At 37.6% G+C, this 12311-nt stretch overlaps 1 protein-coding gene across 1 annotated transcript in view; it reads right to left on the bottom strand.

Moving 5' to 3' along the window:
* Positions 1–11306, bottom strand: part of LOC139478338 (uncharacterized) — a 52044-nt gene extending 40738 nt beyond the window's left edge. The window contains exon 1 of the mRNA XM_071260772.1: positions 11230–11306. The gene's annotated coding sequence lies outside the window, so the exon portion shown is untranslated. The remainder of the gene's footprint in view (positions 1–11229) is intronic.
* Between the last annotated feature and the right edge of the window lie 1005 nt (positions 11307–12311).

Raw genomic sequence — 12311 nt, 5'->3', positions numbered from 1 at the left:
TCAATCTAAACAAGGCTCTCACTCTAGAAGCAATACTAAACCCACAAAATAAACTAGAAAACTTCAAGGCCTTAGGCGTATTCTTAATAAAAACGGAACTAATAAAACGCATCTAAAACCATAATAACCTACCAAATCAAAATCACATAAACAAACAAACATCCACCATACCCAGCTCCCTTAGTTCTCCTCCCCAACCCCATCGGCATCTATTCCAAATCTCAAAATTCCCAAATTATATATAAGCAACCCCTAAAGCCCCCTCTTGGGTTGCACAGACCACCCTCGCCCCTTTCGGATACACATTAAATGGCCTGGCCGGGCCCGTGTGCGAAATACGCATCAGTCGGAAAGCGCACGTTAAATCTCCAAAGTAAGTAAGTAAGTAAGTACCCTCATTCAGTCTTGCTTGACAACGGTATAAGGATCTATACCGAAACGTTGCCTTTTACAGTATTAAAGAAGTTGTTATCCATAAAAATTGTGTCTATCTTGTCATCCGTCAACTTCTAAGTAATGCCTATCAAACAATTTAACATTCAGTTGTTACGTGGTGACGTCACAGATCTTGAAAAACAACTCAATGAGATCAAAGAAGAAAATAACATCATGAGGTTGGATATTGATGCTGTCAATGATAATGTTGGTGAGATCCATAATGGTTTTGATGCTATTGATTCACGCATAGAGGATCTTGAGAGGCGTAGCAGAAGGAACAACATTATTATCTATGGTATCCCAGAGAGCGCAAACGAATCTTATTCTGTTTGCAAAAATAAAACTCTGGATGTTCTGAACTCTGCTAGAACTGATGACAATGAACTACTAACTCGGAGGGATATCGAGAGGGCACACAGGATAGGATGCACGACGTCCGATAAACCACGCCCAGTTATTGCAAAAATGGTTCATTGGGATGATAAAATAAAGACTCTGAACTTGAGAGGTTCTCTTAAGTCCAGAGGCTACGGTATAGCAAACGATCTGACGAGGAACCAGAGACAAGAAATAAAACAATGCAAAGAACAAGATCCAAGCAAACATTATTTCTATAAAGGTGGTAAACTGTCGTCTGCTCCTGTACGTGATACGTACGCTTCACGTGCAGATACAGAGGTGACTTGATCCGAGTCACGTGACGGAAACAACCCACGTCGGGCCGACAGAGGTAACGCAGGCAGGGGTGGGAGACCGACACAGAAGAGATAGGGGTGTGGCCAGGGCCCGGATATACAGGGGGCGTCGTCTGAACCTACTTGTAGTATCATTAATGCTGTGAAACTAGTGTTTTGGAATATCTCAGGGTTGCTCTCAAAGTTATCAGACTGTGAGTGTCTATCATTTTTAAAAACATTTGACATAATTGGTTTGACAGAGACATGGACCCAGAAACTAAATTTTGATGATACGTTCTGCGAATATACCGACTTTATTAAGACAGCAGACAAGATAGCAAATTTTGGAAGACCTTCAGGTGGAATTTGTGTCTTCGTAAAAAAGCATCTTTTAGCTTATGTTAAAAACTCATGGATCACAGCAAATGGTGTATATCTATTACTAGACAGGTCACTGTTTGGACTTGGAAAACACGTGTTATACTGCTGTGTGTATATCCACCCAGAAGGATCTACATGGTACGACAGTAATGTTGGATCTAAAAACGGTATAGTGCTATTTCAGGATGAACTGCTTGACATCCTAGGTGATGTTGGTGACGTTTCGTGCATTTTAGGGGGTGACTTTAATGCAAGAACTGGCAAAGAGCCAGATTATGTAGAGGATGATATACTTGAATATCTCCATGGCCAGGATACTTCATACTGGGACTTCCTCTTAGACAGTTTTAATCTGTGTAGATATTCAAACGATACTATTCTTAATAACTTTGGAAAATGTTTTATCAATTTATGTGCTGTTTTAAATGTACACATTATGAATGGCGGCTGTGGAAGTGATTCCGAGAAAGGTGATTTTACATTTGTTGGCAATGCTGGAGCAAGTGTTATCGATTACATTATTAGCACCATAGATATATTTGACTTGTGCCAAAATTTTGATATTGAGTCACGCCACGAATCACAGCACCTGCCTGTCACAATGTCATTACGAGCGCTTCATTCAGGTGGAAAAACATCATTTGAAAACGCCTACCATAGTCATTCAATGTCTAAGTGGGATAACAGCAAAGCAGATATTTTCCAAGAACGACTGTTATCAAACACCTTTGCATGCCTCCTAAGAGAAGCTATTGATTCTGTTTTTCCAAATATTGATGAAAGTGTATTGTTATTTACAGAAGCTATTACATATGCAGGGAATGTACTGAAAAGGGAAGTAACCCCTAACAGAGAAAGTAAACAGTGGTTTGACTGGGAATGTGAGTTGTTAAAAAAGGAAAGATGCACTCTTTTAAACCATTTCAGAAAATTAAAGGATAAAGACTCACTTGCTAAGTACACTGATTCGAAAAATAAGTATAAAGCTACTTGCAGAAAAAAGAAACAAAATTTCATGGATAGAAGCAGAGAAAAACTTGAAGAAAGTATCAGCTCTTCAAAACAGTTTTGGACGACCTTGAAAAACATCAGCAAAAAGAAGGAAACTAAAAGTAACATAGAAATGCATGAGTGGTTTAATTACTTCAAAAATCTTTTCAGCGGTGATGATTCCACAAATAACTTCCAGTTGAACTCTTTTGATAATGATGAAATCAATTTTGCAACGGAAATATTAGATTCCCCAATCTCAAAAGAAGAAATTAAATCTGTTATTCAAAATCTGAAAATCTTGAAAAGCCCGGGATTTGATAAACTTATAACAGAATTCTTTAAATACTCTCTTGATAATACCCCGTCGTATTTGGAAATATTATTCAACACTAAAATGGATACCTCTTACATTCCAAAAGGTTGGACACTTGGAACTATCGTTCCAATTCACAAAAAAGGCTCAGTGACTGATGTTGAAAATTATAGGGGGATTACACTTACCAGTATATTCAGTAAGATATTTCTTAGCATTATTAATAAACGCTTGGTATTGTGGTCGGAAGCACTTGATAAGATTGAGGAAGAGCAAGCAGGTTTTCGACAAGGTTACTCAACCACTGATAATATGTTTATTCTCCAGGCTCTTATAGATAGGTATATTCAACGTAAACGTGGAAAATTGTATGCTATATTTGTAGATTTTTCTAAAGCATTCGATTTAGTCTGTAGAGATAAGTTATGGTATCTATTTAATTCACATGGTGTCAGTAATAAATTGGGTAAATTGTTTTGTGGTATTTATAAGGAAGTTAAATCATGTGTTAAACAAAATGGCATGTATTCAGATTCTTTTATATGTCATACTGGTGTACGCCAAGGATGTGTATTAAGCCCTTTTTTGTTCTGTTTTTTTATTAATGAGCTTGCAGCCCAAATCAAAAGAAATTATGATGATGGTATACAATTACATCCTGAACTTATTAAAATATTTATGTTACTATTTGCAGATGATATAATCATGTTCTCAAGTACTGTAAAAGGTTTACAAACTTTGATAAATCAGCTAGAATTGTACTGTGATACGTGGAAACTTAATGTTAATCTAGATAAGACAAAAATTGTTGTATTTAGCAAAGGAAATACGCTGTCAAAAAACGAAAAGTGGTACTTTCGGGGACAATTACTCCAAACTGAAACCTCATATAAATATCTTGGTGTAATATTTTCAAGTAAATTATCATGGAACTGACATATATGTAATGCAGCAATCCAAGCTAAAAAGATGCTATTGGGCATTTTACAAACGTTTGAACATTTTAGCGAGTGTGCTTATAAATCTTTTTTCAAAATCTTTGACACGAAAATAGCTCCTATTCTTTCCTATGGTTCAGAAATACGGGGTTTTGCAGAGGCTAAAGAAATTGAATCCGTACATTTATACGCATGCAAAAGATTTCTTGGTGTTAAACATAGTACGTCTAACGTAATGGTTTATGGTGAATGTGGTCGCATGCCCTTGTATATATATCACTACTTAAAAATCATAAGATACTGGTCAAAATTACTAAAAATGCCAGTAAGTAGATTGCCCAAAAAATGTTATAATATGATGCTATTGTATGAAAAGAATGGAGATCAAAATTGGGCATACAATGTTAAAAGTCTACTGTATAAATGTGGGTATGGTTACATCTGGGAGAACCAATGTTTCTCAGAGAATCATGCCATGTTTATATCGAAAATAAGGCAGACGCTTTTTGACATGTACTTTCAAATATGGAGATCTACTGTAGATGTTTCTAGCAAATGCGAATATTATAGATATTTTAAAATGCAAATATGCGCAGAAAAATATTTAACTGATGTAAATATAAGAAAATGCAGAATATCATTAACACAATTTAGATGCAGCTCACACAAGTTAATGGTTGAAGTTGGCAGGCACACCAAAATACCCAAATGTTTAAGATTATGTAAACAATGTTCTTTCAATGTTGTCGAAGATGAATTTCATTTTCTACTTGTATGTTGTAAATATGATAATTTAAGGAAAAAATATATTGAAAAGAAATACTATGTACATCCAAATAAATACAAGTTTATCTCTTTAATTTCACATGTGAGCAAAACGGCTGTATAAAATCTCTCTCTCTTTATATATCATGCCATGTTATTAAGAAATGAATCCTTGTAACATTCCTAACCGCTTCCACATTGTCATGTATTCTGCACTATGGGCCTGTGGCCTTACAGTTATATATGAATAAACTGATTGATTGATTAGTAAGGAGTTGAAAGTGTAGTCAATGATTTGTATATACGCGACTCAATGAAACATCTAAGCTAGTAGAATTCAAAAACACATAAAATATGTCATATGTACAGAGCTGAGAACTGTAAACAAATTGACTACCCTGGCAGGCAAACAATTGTAACACAATTCAAAATGGCGGTGAACAGATAGTAATTTGCGGGGAAAAAAGACGAAGTCTTTTTACGCCTAAATAAATCACATACAACTTCACAACGTTAAAAGTAATATGAAAGGAATACATCACCCATCACAGATGAATTTTAGAATAGTTGACGAAAACTGAAGGTCTAAATAAATCGAAAATGAGATCTCTGCTGGTACACGTCCTAGCTGTAGCGCGACAGGCAGTGATGTGAAGAGGTGACTTAGGTCACGTGAAGTCACAGGGATGGCGATGGCGTGGTATAAAAGAGGGATTCTTCACCCAGGACCATCTTCACCCAGTTTTTTAGTTGCAAGCTAAGCAGTGAATGCATTAAGGAGTAATGCAGGATAAGTAAAAAATATAGGTTTCTGGTGTGCCCAAGAGACGCAACTCTGCACAGCAAATCGCGGCGCCTTAGACGACTGGGCCACCAATGCCCCAACTGTTTTCAGAGGTATTAAGAGGTACAAGAGGTATTAAATTGACACAATCATGTAGTGGCATGGGTGATCAATGCCTTTTAAATATTAACTGAATGGAATGACATAACAACTCTCTTGTTGGCACATTTTATGTTAGCAACATATGAAGTCTTGTTTAGAACTAAACGAACAATTTAGGCAGTGACACGGAACCGGAATGGGACTAAAATGTTTTAAAGTTATTAAAAAAAATTCCTTATTAATCTTTTCAAAGTAATAGTTACATTGTTATAATATTATTTCATAATGAAGTAGATCAGAAGAGACATGCAGATATTGTTAAAATTGAAACCCACATTGTTCTGAGTGCGTGCTTTTTATATAACCATGAATCACACTTCTCTCTGAGAGTTACCTCCCTATGCTTAGTGTACTATATGTTTACTCCTGTAGCCTGACACGTCAATTATTCAAGCTGAGTGTTTCTTATAAAAGATTGTTTAGGTGACATTTTTTTTATTTCTTGGTTTACGGATTTATAACTCATTTCAAAAGTGAGATAGGCAAATCAAAATAAACAAACAAACAAAAACTCTCAGATTGTTTGTCCTAAAAAGTTAGGTACCGTATTCGACGTAATAAGCGCCCAGGGCGCTCCCAAAATAAGAAATAGGGGGCTCTTATTAGAATATTATTTTGTCAGAAAAAAAACAGCGTTCAAAGATAAATTCTGTGGCTTATGCTGACAGCCTGAAATGTTTATATACGAGAGATATATTTTTCCAGAATTTAATTGCCCGTAATTAAGGGTGCATAGAACACACAAGTGCGTATTATACGCTAATAAATAAGTATTGTGTACATTGATCAGTCGGAAAGGGTGCCAATTGGGATTGTTCACGAGCCAATATATTAGCAAATATCACAGTGGGCGCTTATTACGTCGAATACGGTAGGTATATAAAAAAAATATTCTGGAGAACAATAGTAAAACTCAATTTTTCAAGAACATTTTATTATATCCCTGGCACAAAGTTAGTGCACAAATGACAATATAACAATATTCATGTCATGGTGAAATGTTTTAAGACGCCACCATTCTGGCTCTGCAGTGACACGCCCTGATGGCATTACAGAAGGATCCCAGCAAGAAATATCAGAGTAACTTCCCTTTGCTTTTATTCAACATTTGGACTTTGAAAGAGCGGCACATCCATAAACCAAGATACAAACAAAAATGTGGTCTTACATCTTTTCCACAATTGCTCATGACCATGTAACTTTCTCCAACCAAAAACAAATGGTGCATGGCGCCGTGCACTAAACACATCAAGGTCTTACTCTGATACAATACTCTCTACGTACACAGTGAACCCGTGCAAACTCTAACACAATCTAAACTGATGGTCTCTTGAGCCAATCAGTTATCAGCTTCAAAAAACAATTTTGCCCAATCTAAACAAGATCCATCAGAACATGACAAATCGCCCCAGCCCCCACAAATTCGAAAGAACGAATCATCTGACTTACTTAAGTCCAACTTGATGAGAGAATTTCTTGAATATGTCTGTCCGTATACAAGAGTAGTTACTGACTTTTCAAAACAATACCATGGAATCAGGATTGTGAAGTTTGTATTTCTCTGTCAGGTACACAACACTATGAACAGTGTCAAAATCATCAAACTTGCTGCCATGGAAACAGAAAAATTCTAAAAATCCTTAAATAGCAAAAGACATAAGCTGACAACCTGGTCACTGTGTGTGCACAGTTTCAAGAAAGAATATCTATTGGATTTAGAGATATGGTCCAGACATACACACCACTGTGAACAGAGTCAAAGTCTAACTTGTTTCCATGGAAACAGGAAAAATCAAATTTTCAAAAATTCCTAAATAACAAAAGGCACCACTTCAGCCATTGGTCAATACATGTACCAGATTTGGATGAAAAGTATTTCATAGTTTTCAAAAATGGTGTTCCGGAAACGACACATAAAATATAGTTGTGTTGCTTTATGTTTTTTAGAGCTTCAGATTAGCTCTGCAAATATGCGCATCACACAGAATTACCTCATTAACTTTGTGTTGCATATGAAGGAAAACTAAAAAACCCAACAGTATAACAACACTACGTCATTACCCCATGAATCTTATCAACTTGGGTACCTGTACTTCTTACAGATCTTTAGCATAGGTAACACACATACCAGAACTCTACCATGTCTACCGTTGTGAATAATGCATGAAAAAGGTGCTTCATCCGGCTTATTGTTAATTAGCCATGTGTTTCTCTGTTGCGAGTTTAAGAGAAAAACTACAAACAGATACAAGTCACATGAAATAGCATTTCCTGCATGATTATCATAAAATATGTCTACTCATCTGTGTAAACAAATCCAGTGTTCGGTTAATGGCGTCCCATATACAAAAATATGCACTGAAAAAGTATGGGAAGCAAAAAAAGAAACCCACATGTGTTTTACATTTTGAAAAAATGTTTACTTTACTCTTATTTATCATTGTTTTATTTCCAGGTTCTCTCGCCTCCTAATAATCATGTGATACACAGACACTTCAACATTTCAACCAGACACTTCATTTGTGCTCAGAATGGCTTAAAATACACCATTTAAGTTCTACATTTGAAAAGATTACACGAGGGGGCATGCTCCAACCCCCCAGTGCAAACACTTAAACCCCCCTAGACAGTTTCGCTCATGCCTGCAGCCAACTTGTACAAGGGGCCCCCATTATCTGGGAGACCGATGCAAACACTGAAACCCCCCTAGACAGTTTCGCTCATGCCTGCAGCCAACTTGTACAAGGGGCCCCCATAATCTGGGAGACCGATGCAAACACTGAAACCCCCCTAGACAGTTTCGCTCATGCCTGCAGCCAACTTGTACAAGGGGCACTCATCATCTGCTCACAGCGATAGCCCGTCCGCCGAGCTCTCTATACCAAGAGTATAATATAACGAAGGTGTCATGCGCTGGGAAGGATACAGGGTATAAGTTATAACTCTGACTAACTCATGAAAATGTAAATTGCCAATATATTGCAATACGTAATGCAATACAGGCTAAAGTATGGCAATATATTGCAACACAAAATCCAGGTCAATACACAGCCCTAACCAACAGGGATCTAATATACAGTGGAATTTATTGAAAGCGGACTTGCATAGACCGGCCCAGTTCAGACAGCACTCTTGGTCAGTCAGAAATATTATTCTAGCAATAGTAATGTCACTTTGTGACACAAGGCCAAGGACTCAAAATTCAAAGACATTTGTAGATGTTCAACAATTTTCTTTTGCATGAAACACTCGTAAATAAAACAGATTTATGAAAGTACATCATAGCAGTCAGGGAGCTGTCAGTATGAGAGATGCACGTACATCATAGCAGTCAGGGAGCTGTCAATATGAGAGATGCACGTACATCATAGCAGTCAGGGAGCTGTCAATATGAGAGATGCACGTACATCATAGCAGTCAGAGAGCTGTCAATATGAGAGATGCACGTACATCATAGCAGTCAGGGAGCTGTCAATATGAGAGATGCACGTACATCATAGCAGTCAGGGAGCTGTCAATATGAGAGATGCACGTACATCATAGCAGTCAGGGAGCTGTCAATATGAGAGATGCACGTACATCATAGCAGTCAGGGAGCTGTCAATATGAGAGATGCACGTACATCATAGCAGTCAGAGAGCTGTCAATATGAGAGATGCACGTACATCATAGCAGTCAGGGAGCTGTCAATATGAGAGATGCACGTACATCATAGCAGTCAGGGAGCTGTCAGTATGAGAGACGCGGAGGGCAGTCTAAGACTGAGAATGGTGAGGCAACTAGTCTTGGAAGTCATAAACAGCCTTAGTGCCCATCTCAGGACTGCCCTGTGCTTACACTGCACAGCTCAATGTTAAATCGAGATTATTAAGATGTCAACCATCCATCAATTGTTCCAACATCATCAACCCTGAAGCATACTTAGAAGTGCTTACTCTCTGAATTGGAAGAGTGCAGATTCTTACTCAGTGCTGGCCCAAGCTGCCATTGTGACGATTATTACTGTATATATCCATCAATAACACAAGTATTGCTGTATATGGCCGTCAATAACACAAGTTTTGCCGTATATAGCCGTCAATACCACAAGTTTTACTGTATATAGCCGTCAATAACACAAGTATATGCGTGTGTAAACACATGCTCTGAAATCATGCTCTTATTTTGGTGAGGTTCAAATTCTTGCTTTGCACTCAATAATGTCAAACTACGTCACGTCTGCAAGGCAATAAAACATAAAGATGGAATTTATAATAGCCTGAATGAGGACATCTTTAACCACTGTTAACTGAAAGTTGGGCAATGTTTAGGCAGAATATCAGCCTCCAAGAAGGCCTGGATCAACCCTGACACTTGGCCAAGCTGTCCAACATACTGTCCATATCTTGACTACCAGGAACAACCTGGGGCCAGTAGACAATTGTGATACACCAGCTGACCCTGGACGAGACATCTTCCTAATGGATAACTGCTGATATATTCATTGCTGTCTCTCGTAGTCATTTTGCAACTGATTGATTTCATTGACGATTTGTTGTTTTCAGATTTCAAGGAATCACTAACGAAATCTATAACCAATGATATTCATATATTCCTTCAATGTCTGTACTGACCTAGGATGGAGCAAGCAAGGTGACAGGATGACTCGGTATCATCGAGGAGTTTATTCTAGCAACATCAAACTTGGCATGACGTGACCCATCATGCATGCATAGGACACAAAACTTACACCGGCACACTAGAACGAACTGTCCCTCACAAAACTTACACCGGCACACTAGCACGAACTGTCCCACACAAAACTTACACCGGCACACTAGAACGAACTGTCCCACACAAAACTTACACCGGCACACTAGCACGAACTGTCCCACACAAAACTTACACCGGCACACTAGAACGAACTGTCCCACACAAAACTTACACCGGCACACTAGAACGAACTGTCCCACACAAAACCAACATTGAACGAATATACTAGGGTCAGTTTTCAGGATCCAGGAGGTGACACTGTGAGCTATATAGTGAACTATTCCATAAGTCAGTGCCAGGTGTTTATGTAACATACATGACTTCATTAGGGGATAAAGTTACCAGTATTTGCGATTTAATAACTATTTTTAGCACATTTGTCTGACCTGAATCTGGCTATTATAGTAAGTCTGTTACTAATCACTGAACATATTCATAAAAACAAAAATACCTTCCTGTTTCAAACAATTCAAGACAGACTCATAAATATCAGGAAATCTTATATCCTCTAAAGTTTACAACTGATTTATTTTTGGATTCCTCTGAGAGACATTTACTGTAACACATTGTCCAAGGTGTATTTTGATTTCAAGTTTTACCTCTCCTTCTGTAGAACTGCAATGGAATTCTCTCCCATGCGTTGGCAAAGGTAATTTCTTTGAGCCTGGTAAAACTGAATACATTTAGATCTAATAACTACTTCCTCACACATCAGCAATGTTTTAACAAGGCAATACGTGTACTTCAGATTACCGTGAATGATTTTGAGTATGCTGGTCCAATAACTTGAAGAGGTCAATATTTTCATTCAGCTTCACATCTTGCTGATGACGTGTGGAGTTAATCAACTGTGCCTACCCCTGTTTATCTTGGCATTCATGTGTTGATATCACACTTTTAGACACGTGACAATGACACTGGGACCCTCAAACTAACGCCAACTTGCAAACATACATTTTACAAAAATATATCGAGACAGACAAATACTCAAAAACAATCATTCCTCTTTCACAGTTGTCGACTTACCCGAACTTTTATAATATGCACCCTGACATTTTCTTCTGAGAAAGGGACATAACCACGTGTTTGGACACAAGTTCCCGCGTTGGGACTTGTCTGTTGACAGAGGGGGTGGTAGCTAGTTTGATCCAGTTCATATCGTCACGTAGGACAAGGATAATACCTCATTTAGCATTAAACAATATTGAGTTATATACCAGAACACCTTCATTTGGTAAAAATACTATTTTCCAAACGTACCACATTGCAGAACGAAAATATCTGCACACCAAATAAACCTTACTCCCCTACTAGAATTATGTGTTTCGCGATCCCACTTTTCTTAAAGGGAGGTTACTCTAAAGTAGTATAGGTAATAGGGGTTCTGGACCACTTCCACTGGAGCAGGATTCATATACCTATACTGCTACTACAGGGGGGATTTTTTATGTGTAAATGACTATGCGATTCAACGATAGTCATGAGATTCAGCTCCAGCTCACCACCACCTGGGGCCAATCATTGCTTTAGATGAGTCTAAATGGTAATAAAAATATTCTTTATTATTTTTATCGATAAAGCGATATTCAACATTTTTATTAAGTTCTTCGTTCATTTTACTAGGAGACCAGACTATATAACTACACTCTTTTTGTAAATTGATAAGAAACAATTGATTACCGTATTTGGTTGGTTTGACATCACTGATATAATAAAAACCTTGTGGTAATTCTCTCCATTTAATAGTTTTTTCCATTATTATATATTTATGTAAGCATTTGTCTAAATGTAATCACACGATAGTAAGCAATTTATTTTTAATCTCCAACCAGTTCTTTGGTTTTGGCACGGAATAATTGACGCGCTTGTTGCCTCCCTTGTTCTATGAACTTTTTTTTCTCGTCTTCGCTAATACCATTGGTCTTACGAGATTTTGATCGAATCTCCTGCTTCATTTCGTTGTATTTGGTGAGTTCCGACAGCACTAAACGAAACTCATCCTCGGATATCTTACAATCGGCCACTGCTGTCGAAATATGATCCTCGATGCTGTTCAACTTTGCATCGGCGAGTATCCGAATACTATCGTGTTTTAATGCTTTCTTTTG

The sequence above is a fragment of the Haliotis cracherodii genome, unplaced genomic scaffold, assembly GCF_022045235.1.
Source record: "Haliotis cracherodii isolate W230 unplaced genomic scaffold, xgHalCrac1.p SCAF_4, whole genome shotgun sequence".
Lineage (NCBI taxonomy): Eukaryota > Metazoa > Mollusca > Gastropoda > Lepetellida > Haliotidae > Haliotis > Haliotis cracherodii.
This window is presented reverse-complemented; position numbering and strand designations above follow the sequence as displayed.